The sequence below is a fragment of the Balaenoptera borealis genome, assembly GCF_965194805.1.
Source record: "Balaenoptera borealis genome assembly, chromosome: 8".
NCBI lineage: Eukaryota > Metazoa > Chordata > Mammalia > Artiodactyla > Balaenopteridae > Balaenoptera > Balaenoptera borealis.
The window spans coordinates 52,425,060-52,435,816 of NC_138865.1; positions in this window are offsets into that span (position 1 = coordinate 52,425,060).

Consider the following 10,757-nt stretch of genomic DNA (forward strand, 5'->3'; position numbering starts at 1 on the left):
ATTGTTGCCAAAGAGGTGAGTCATTTAAACTGAAATTATCTGCTTACTTTGGTATAAAAGCTTATCAGAATTTTAAAGGATGACAGAAAGTCTTCTAACTAAGAAATTCTTTCCCCTGCCTCTTGCACCACTTCAGTGTTCAAAAATAATACCAATAATAATCACCCAAATTCAAATTTGCTTATGGGGGAAATTTTTTTCTAAATAAATTAATTAAAAGCAGAATAGAAAGTACATCTTGTACACTTTCTGTTAATGATTTGTTTCATAATTATTGTAAATATTTATTTTTGAAAAAGATATTTTAGTTCTTCTGCTCCCATTTGTCCTGTACTTCATTTGTGTGGGGAGGTGGGGGGTGGATGGGTATGATATACATGTGTGTATTTAAACTTGAAAGATTCTGTTCCACTCTCTTGTGAAAATCCTGGGTTGTCAGTGGATGTGTAATGTAAGGATGGGATAAGTAACACTGAACAGTTTTAAGGTACAGAAACTAGTAATAACTGAAACAATAAATTAATCTTTGCAAGTAATATATTTAGAAATTATTTAGGTGCTGGGAGAAATTTTGGCTTATTTGTTCATTTTTAGGTACAGCTAGAAAGTAAATAGTATTTCACCTTTCCCTTGCAGGTGAAGATTGAGGAGGAAATTCTCAAATTTCAGACAATGTTTTCATTATGATGGAGTAAAATGTGAACAAACAATTGTATGTGAAGTTCCCTGGGCCAGCCCTTTCGATAGTTTAAGTGAAAGATGCCTATGTGGTTTGCAGTGTGGGCTATTTATGGCTTTCTGTTAATCCTCGGTTTATTGTGACACTATGTGTTTGTCTCAGGGAAAATAGCTTGTTTGCCTCAAATTGAAGTCTAAAAGATAATTCTTTTTCTGTGAGCTTAAGATAGTTTTTGTTTGGGTTGATATTTACTATTTAAGGTTAATTATCCTTTCTTTAGCTTTTTTCTAGTCATGGTATTATGATACATAATTTTAGTTAAGCAATTGTATAATCTTTTCTGTAACATTATTCTAGGCTTCTGTATAGTTTAAAAATATGTTACACAAATGAAATGCTTATGCTTGCTTATTCAGTATCTTTTCCTATAGGATTTGCATAAAGTCTTGCCTAGTGGAACTCACTTATAATGAAATCTTTTTCTTTTTACATATTATGTTTAAAACAGCTTTTTGAGTTAGATGATACTATGCTTTCCATGATAAAGTTAATGGGTTTTTTTTTTTACTTCAAAGAGTGCTTTTAATTTTGAGTTTTCTACGAACAAGTTGCACTAAATATATATATATATATACACACATATAACATGTATATATATATTAAATATATTTAATATATTTAAAAGCACTTAGCTCTTTATAAGGTTCATAATCTTTTACATCTCAAGGCACAGTTTTCATAATTTGCAAAATATCTGACTTATCCTTTATACTGTGACTATAAATTTTGAAAACTTAATTTTCAAGAGCTACCAGGAATATTTTAATAGAAATAAACTTGTTAATTTTTGTTCTTTATTTCTTGGTCAAGATGGCTTGACATTTCTGTTCTTTAAAATAGAATTCATGAATTCAACCTGTTTTAAGCTGAAGTGCAGATGAGTTTCTTTGATTCCTGTTTACTTAATACCATTAACCATTAAATACTACTGACCTCTCAACTCAAAGTATATACACTTAAGTGTAGGACTTGACAAATGGTATATAAACATATTTTATTCAACTGTATTTTATAAAGAAATTTTAAAATTTGAATCTTTCATATAGTTCTTGAGTTCAAGTGCTCATGCAAATCTAAGTTATGTAATACATCAACTGCATTTGATTTATCTTCCATAGTTGGCTAAGGAAAGGGGCCTTTAGGAAGTACCAACTCATTAGGGAACATCTGCTGAATATTTTTCATTTTGACTGAATAATTTTTTACATGGAGGTATATCTCACCATAAATAAAATACCACTATGAACTTTGCCTCGCTGACCTCCATCCCGTGGAATTTTTCTTTGTGGGAATCAGACTGACCTTTGCCAAAAATTAACTACATTTTCACAGAAAATCTCCCCCGACCTCCGCCCCCATCCTACATCTAGGTGCAAGGCGCCATGCTCGGCTTTCAGAGGATATCGGTAAGTAGGACAGCAGATTTTCCACCTAGGTCATCTGGTGCGTTCTCTCTATGTACCGCTTAGTATTTGCTTGAAAACTTCCAGAGATGAGCAATTTATTATAGCCTTAAACTTCAAGGAATTTAAACCCAAGTGGAAAGGATTAGGGAAGCATAAATCCCTCTGCTTCTATACGATAGTACTGAATATGAATCCACAGAGTACAATAAAAGTAAGTACCGTCCTTGGAGACGGCCCGTTGCATTTCACAAATTGCTGTCACCCAAAGGCAGGGCCGGTAAAAAGGTTCAGAGAGCCCCCGCAGTCCAAATGAGGGCGAAATCAAATCTGGACGCGGGTGGGCACCCGGGAAAATTGCACGGTAGAGACGGCATCTGAGACAGGCCTTGAGGCACCCACAGGGTTGCGAACACGGGAGAGGCCACTCCAGATGGAAGGCCCCCCTGCTTGTTCCAAAGATAGTTACACCAGGGGGCTCATGCAACCGGCCAGGTTTTTCGAAGACCCCTACAAATGCAGGGGTCCGACCTAGGAGGCACTTCCGCTGTGCCTTTGGCTAAGTTTGGATTCGGAGAGTGCACGCGAGGAGCTCGGGCTCACGCAGGTGGGCACCCTCTCCCTTCCTTAGCTCCGACACTCTGCGAGACGCTCCCACCCGAAAAAGGCTGCCACGGCCACAGGAACTGTAGTGGCTGCCGCTCCCCTCAACAGATTCCGGCGCTCCGGAGCGGCGCCGCAGGGTAGAGACCTGGGTCCCGCCTCAGCCCGAGGGAGGAGGCGTAGCGCCCAGCTCACGCTTCGGGCTCGGGAAGCCTGTTCCCTCCCCCACCCTCCCGCGGCGGCGGCGGCGGCGGAGCGGCAGCGGCGGCGGCCGGAGCAGGGGACGGACGAGGGGCGGAGCCGGGGAGGAGCCGCGGCAGTGGCGGCCCAGGCGGCGGCAGGTGTGGACCGGGCGGAGGTGTGGGGCGTCCACTCCCGCCCGCGGTAGGCGGAGGCCGTGGCTCTGGGGCCGGGACGGCCTCCCTGGAGGTGCTTCGCGTGCGGCTTCGACCTGCGCACAACTTGGGGTGCGGCCCGGGACGCGCAGATTCCACGTTCGGCGCCCCGAGGAGAAAGACGCGCGGCCCCTGGCGCGGACCTGAGAGGAGAGGCGGCGGCCTGAGGGCGGCGGGGGCTGAGGGGCAGGCGGGATGGCCGCCCCTGCTTGGGCTCCCCGCCCGGGAGTCCGCGCGGCGCCTCAGCGCTCCAACCTGACCCGCAGGTAAGCGAGGAACGCGCGGGAAGCGGGGCGGGGGCGCTTCTCTCTCCGAGTTGAGAAGGGGCTTCGGGGCCTGGCACAAGGCCATCCGCGCCTGGGTCCGAGGGCCGCCGGCGCCGGCGGGCACCCGAGCGAGGATGCTGCGGCCGGGTTCGGCGCATCCCGGGCACGGCGGCCCTGGCTCTGCGCAGAACCGCCTCCTCCTCTTGCCCAAATAGCAGGTTGTTTCCGCTGGCAGGATCTCAAGTCCCAGGTCCGCTCTCTTCCCCTGAACCTCAAAGAAGGAACTGTGTGTGTCCAGGAGCGAGTTAGGGGCGAGAGCTTTCAACCAGTGATGTTTCATCAGAGCCCAATTTCTATTTAAAATTACTACCACTTTACAACTTGCTCTCTGCTTTCCCCTCTTAGAGTGAAGAGAAGTTAGGCGTGTGTTTTAAATCCCCTCCTGCTAGGATTAGAGTTTGTTTTCGCCACATACAGGTGGGAAAATGATGCGCTGTAAAATCCTGGTATTTCCAACAGTACTTCACTTAAAAGAGCCTGAGGTCCTACAGCGAGACAATGGCTGTCGTGAAAAACACGATAGAAATGTTCACTTAGCGCCGCTTTGGCAGGGGAGAAGTTAAGGAAAACTTGAGCGTAAAGTGACCCCTTAATCGGCTCTTGCAGGACCGTTTTTGTCGCTGCATAAGTGGTATTAGGACTCAGAATGACAGCTCAAGACCCACACTTGGGTTGGAGCTGAGACTGTCGCTGGACACCCCTCACCGCCCGGGGACCTCTAGTTTCTGGAGTCGGGCCTTTCAGCTTTCTTCAGTGAAATCGAGGCAGCTTTGAAGTGAATTAGGAAAATGATCCTATTTTTTTTTTTCCTCTGGAGTTTATTACCTCTGCATTAAAATGTTTCTCTCATGGACACATGGACAGAAACATAAACAGTATTCTGTTTTATACTTTGTTTTAAATAAATGTTGCCTGAATTGGTACAAATTTGATTTAAAATTGACAACCAAGTTTAGGTTTATTTGTTGTGGAGTTTTGTGTTTGGTTGGGGAAGGGACTGACTTTTAAGTTATTTTTCAAGTCTAATACTGGTTATTTTTCATTCTCTCCAGACATTAATCCTTAAGTGAAGGCCTTTGTCTTGATTTTAAGGGACAAATGTAAAAATAACAGTGGTTTAAGCCTGTGCATAAGAACTATAACTGCCCCCCCTTTTTTTCTTAATTTGTGATAAAGCCTCATGAAAGTTGGGCACTTCCCCAAACGTAGGATGTAAAAAAACCTCTTAAATTGAATTTTAGGCCCTCAAATGAAAGTTTTTTATTTGTGTTTATCTTCATAGAGTTATCAGACTTTATGGAATTATCAGCATGTGATGTTTATTCTTTATTTATGCCATATTAGGACTTTATTGTACATGAGGATATTGCTTCCATGATAGGTAAATGTAGGAAAACATCAAGAAGCTCCTTTAAACAGTACAGTTATTCACTGGGTGAAGTTTTATAACTCGGAAGAGCCTGCATCAGGGACAAAGCTTTGACTGAGAATATGAACTATTGTCCCTTTTTGAAATTTTAAATAGATGATTAAGAAGGGAGGTATAAAATGCTTTTATACTTGAGCATTTTTAAAAAATGCAAGTGGGAAGAAAACTTAAGGATACTATTTTTGTACAAAGTAATAACTAGATAACTATTCTAGAAGCTATAAAACGCTTGAGGAATTAAAATTAAAAGGTAGCATAAAATTATGTATTGTACTTTTAGAATTTTAATGAGAGTGCACACTTGTAAATCTCAAATCCTCAAGTGAACGGTATTAAACTGAATGAAATAGAAGAATTTTTCTGCATATGATTTTTTTTCTCAGATTAAAAAATATTTATCTTGGTTTGCCTTAAAATTGTAGTTAAATTTTGTGGGTAGTTATTTGGGATAATTCAGAGTACTTTAAATCATTTACATTGACAATTTTCTTTATTAATACATTTGTAAGATGTCTTTTGCTTAGGACATTGACACTTAATGACAGTAGGTATTATTAAAATTTTTACGTAATTACCACAGTTTTTCTTCATTTAATGTATCTAAGTAGTTTTAACGTATAAACACCATGAGGTCTCAACAAATTTAAGCTGTAAGAAAAAAATAGATTAAATTCTTGATTACTAACATTTCAGGGATGAAATCTAGCTTTAAGACCAAATGGCTTTTTGAAGACATTTTAGAATACATATAATGGTATGATTTTTAGAGAATAATATTTTAGAGAATAATATTTTTATAGTTCTTTTCTAATTTTTTGAAATCTTAAAGTAAATTAACAAAAGAATCAAAAATTATGTTTTAACAGTTTCTTGATGTATTTTACAGATTGTTTCCTTAGGAGTAATCTCCCAAGTGTTTCAAACATTTGTATGAGAGCAAGAAAGGTTTTTTTTTTATTAAAATGTATTTCTATAGACTAGAAAAAAAACTTGTTGAATCTAGAGTAGGTCAGTCTTAAATAAGAAACAATGAAACGTGATCTTTGTATTCTGAAATGTATCTTCACTGAGGACTTTTTAACTTTGTCCTCTTTTTAAAAACGTGTATAAAAAGTAAATCAGTTGTTGCATTGGTACGGTATAAGTGCTTTAATGTGCTTACTTTATTCATGGATATTGAGACTTTTTTCTCCACATCTTATGTGAGGAGTCCAGGAAATTATCAAAATAATTTTGAAGAGGATTGAGATGAAGGGGAAGAAATTCAAACATGATTATGGTGTGCATGTGTGTTGGCTTGCATCAAGGAAAGGGTGAAAAAGAAGAGCTTGGGATCAAAATTTATACACATTAATGAGATTCCCTAATACTTTCTTCTTTATTGTATAATTGCCTTTTTAGCCAATATGTGGTTTTTGAGTGTATTAAAATACACAGTGGACAACAGAAAAAATAAATCTCCTTTGAAAATACTTAATCATGGCTTTATCAAATATACAACCTACTGTATACTACCTGTATACCACTTTCCAAGCTATTCAACATTTGAGACCAATTTATAAATTAAACGTATTATAAAAGTTAATTAAATAAGTAATTTCCATTTTGAGAGAAATTCCTCTTTTGAGGGACTATTTTTTAACATCACAAATAGCACCAATCCTTTGATTAAAATAAGAATGGTTATATTAATTACAAATTATACTTTTAGCAAGGGGAAATGCAATTTTTACTGGCCTTGGGGGCATTCATGCTAAGTAGTTTGTGGCCCAGTTTCCATTTCTCTAATCTGCCCTGCCTCTTACAAAGGACTGGTACTGAGAGAGGTGGAAGACTGTGAGGAGAAAATTAATAAAACCAGCTATATGGGCTGAGCATAGTTCTGCCTGGTAAGCCTATGTCCACATGAATTCAGAACCAAAAGAGGAATTCTGAGAGTCAGATTCCCCAGCACCCTTTTACGCTAATTCCAGTGGCAGGGAAGGGAGTAGTCGTCTTCTGCCATTTGCAAAGCCAACTTCACATCCACAGCAAATCAAACCCATGAAATCTTTTAGTCTTGTCCAGTTCATTTCTACTTCCTTGCCAAGGGCATAACAGCTGAGGTTAAAAGACATACTCAAACGGGAAAATTAGTGCCATTTGTGAATAGGCAGTAGCCTTGTTCAAACTGCTTTCAACCTTAATTGGAAAGAAAAAAAAAACAAACCAGAATATGATTTGATTATAAATCTTCCAGGGTTGGTAGAATGTAAGAGACTGTTGCTCAAGAATGCAGTTAGGTTTTTCACTTATTTTTAATTACTTATAGTTTATATTGTAGTTCTCTAGTTTGTGATGGGGGGTGGGAGGGTTACTTCAGCCTCTACAATTTGAAAGAGGTGAGAAGTACAATAAAATGATGCATTTTAATGTGTCCAAGATGATAAAGCATTGGTCACGTAAAAGCTGTTCCACTACTGCTGAAGTAATTCTCTGTTGGACTTTCTTCCTTGTATTGTAAATATAAGTTCCTTGCTTAGAAGTAATCCTGATTTTGAGAAGGGTAGCAGGAAAGGAAAAGAACTATGTCTAAAAACCAAAATGCTATCTGATGACTAACATTGTAAGTTATCTCTGTCAAATTTCAGTGGACTTTGGCCACATTAGTAAATTGGATATGTATAAAATAAGATAAAGAAATCAGCTCGGAAGGGCCTGTGTCAGAAACTTGTGGTACGTGTGCTTTTCTAATTGATCTGAATGTGACATCCAATGATCAGTCAAGACCAATCATTATTAGACATTTGAGGTGAAACTTTTGGAGTTTAAAAGTTGGTGCAGGTAAAGAATTGGTCCCCCAAAAGTCAAACTGATAAGATCTTTCTGAAATAAAATAGCCTGAGATTTGTGAATTACAGTGCATGCTCAAGTGGAAATTCAAATCATAAAGTCATTATTGAATAACCCTGTGGGGTTCTGGTAATTTTTTCCTTCTTTAAATCTGATCTTTCACCTATCATCTCAACTTCATTAACTTAAAAAAAAAAAAAAAAGGCTCAGGAAACAATAGACTAAAGCAATAAAGGTGTGAGAGCTCCCTGTCGTAAAATCTGCATATAGTGAATGAAGCCTTTTAAATTAGGATTTAACTGGCTTTTAACCAGAATGGGTTTTTGAGTAACTAATAACTGGTAATACTGTCACTTGACATTTCCTTTAAATATTCTGTGCCATGACTCAAAACTGATTTTCTTTTTATAGGTAAGAGTGGAACTGTATTAAATTAAAAAACAAAAGGAACAATTTATAGCTTAACAGCCTGACTTTTAATAGTTTTGTAACAGTGGTGCTGCTGCATGTTTGCCAGCACTCTAATAATGATAAGATTCTAGGTTGTTTTATTATTTATTTTTGTTTTTGGAATTAGGATTTTTTTAATGAAAAGAGTAACATTAATTTCCTTTTTAAGTGAACATCTGTGCACATTAACTGTCAGTCATGACAAACAATAGTTTGAATTGTAATTTGAAGTAAAAAAATTACAAGTTAGTACCTGGACCTATGTGTGATAAGTAGCATTCTAATTGCTTCTAATAATTGAACAATTAAAATTTTATCATAGCTTTTTAACATCTGGAAACAAATTTCTAGTTTCATACCAAAGAGAAAAAAATATAAGACATTTTAATCTTATTAAATATTAAATTAGCCAAGTGATATTTTCTTTCAGTGTTGTGGTTTTTCAACCAGAAGTACTGAAAATATCTTTATAGACAAAAGAAGGCTATATGGAAAGGTAATGAAAAGAAATATAAAATAAAAGACTAACCAACTGGATTTTTTTAAAGTCTGGAGAAATGGCAGTAAGTCATATTTAATGACAAAGACAATCAAAACATTTGACAGAAGTCAGTTTCCTTTTAAAATAAATGTATTTAGTAATTGGTAAAACCTCATGTTCTGTATTTCCTCTTTTTAATTAACACATTGTGGCAAAGAGACCAATGAAAGTGGAAAGCTAATTATGAATCAGGTAAGAACAATTTTAAAAACATTTGTTTGCAAAGTAAATCTTCCTTCTGAAGGTGTTCATTATACTAACAATTAAGTGTTAGTGCAAATTTTTTTGGAAAATTTAGTAAAGTAGAAATGATAAGACAGCTACATATTTCAAAAAAATAGATGGCTCTGTTAGCTAACCTAAAAATGTAATTTATACTGGGAATATTAAACCATAAATGGAATAGCATAGTTTATTATTGTCTGCTTTTATTTCAGAACACATGTCCAAATTACTATCTACAACTAACACAAAACTCTTTTCCAAAACTGCTGGGTGGGGGGCAGGGGGTCCACTTAATAGACCCCCTGCTCTTTTCTCAAAAACAAATATTAAAATGTGTCAACTCTTCTAATTGCCAGAGTGATAATGATAATGACAGTTATAGCTCTATTGATAATTTTCTGTGAGCCGTGCTTTGTTCCACATGCTTTATCTGTATTACCTACAGTAATCTTCACAGCAACCTTACAGTCTCAGCACCATGATTGTTCCTGTCTTACAGGCAAGAAAACCATGGCCTGGTAAGAAGAAAAGGCTCAAACAGCTCATAAAGAATGTGGCTCTGGGATTTAAACCAAAGTCTTTCCTATTCCCACCTCTCTGTTCTTGATTACTTTGCTATACTTCACAGTAATTAAGCAGAATATTTGTGGAATTCTTGTAAAAAACTGTTAGGGAGTCATTTGTATAGCAGTTTAAATGTTCTCAGGTATAGCACTTTTTTTTTTTCTTTCATTTTTAGAACTAGTTCAAAGCCTTTCATGTCCAAGTTTGACAAAAGACATAGATGAGATAAAGGTAGTAATGTTTGTGACCAAAAGAAATAAGTAGTGTCTTTAAAGTATTAAACCTGGTTTTTAGGTGGATTGTAAATTTTCTCTGAAAATCATTTTGAAAGAATCATATGGACAATTTTTTTGTTGTTTTTTGGAACCATGGCACTGGAAGTGGAATATAGTTAAAACCTCTGGGACACCTAACCCATAATAGGTGTTCAATGAATATTTTTTGAAACAATGAATGTGAGAGAATGAGTAAAAAGATAACATTTCTTTGCCCATGAAAGTTGTAATATGCACTTGTGTGTTGAAGTGTAGTAGACAAGTGTGGTTATTTTACCATTAATTGTGCAACTAGGACTGTACCATCTTGAAACTCAGTTTCCTCTTTTGTGAAATGGGAATAATTACATCTTCCTCAGTTAATTGTTGTGAAAGTTAAATAAATGATCATTCACTTTTCTTTATTATCACACCTGACCTTTTGTGTTGGTACAAAGCCTATTAGCGTGTGAGGATTGAAGATAATCTGTCAGAGCCAGCCATAATTAAGGCATGAGTTGAGACAAGAGTTCGTGTAACTGAACCCACCAGAGAAAAAATAAAGGAATGAGGTGAAAATGGGGCTTTGCTGGTTCTGGAGTAAAGGTCTGAGCCCAGGCAGAGACAGCAGAGGAAGGGACCTGTGTTCCAGTGCTGAATCTTTAGTGTTGACTTGTGGCTTTAGACAAGTCACCTGGGCTGTCAATGTGTAAACTGAGGGCACACTTCAGGGCTGCCTAAGAGGCTCTAAAGTGTGGTCTATCTTAAAGCTTGCAAAGTTTCAAGTGTCTCCTGCCACTGTACCTCTTCTAGGGGACTTAGGGGAACTCCCCATGGGAGGACACTATCATTCCATATACACACCCTCCTCTCTCTCTCTTTCTCCCTCTCCCCCTCTCCCCCCTCTCCCCCTCTCCCCCCTCTCCCCCTCTCCCCCCTCTCCCCCTCTCCCCCCTCTCCCCCCTCTCCCCCCTCTCCCTCTCTCCCTCCCTCCCT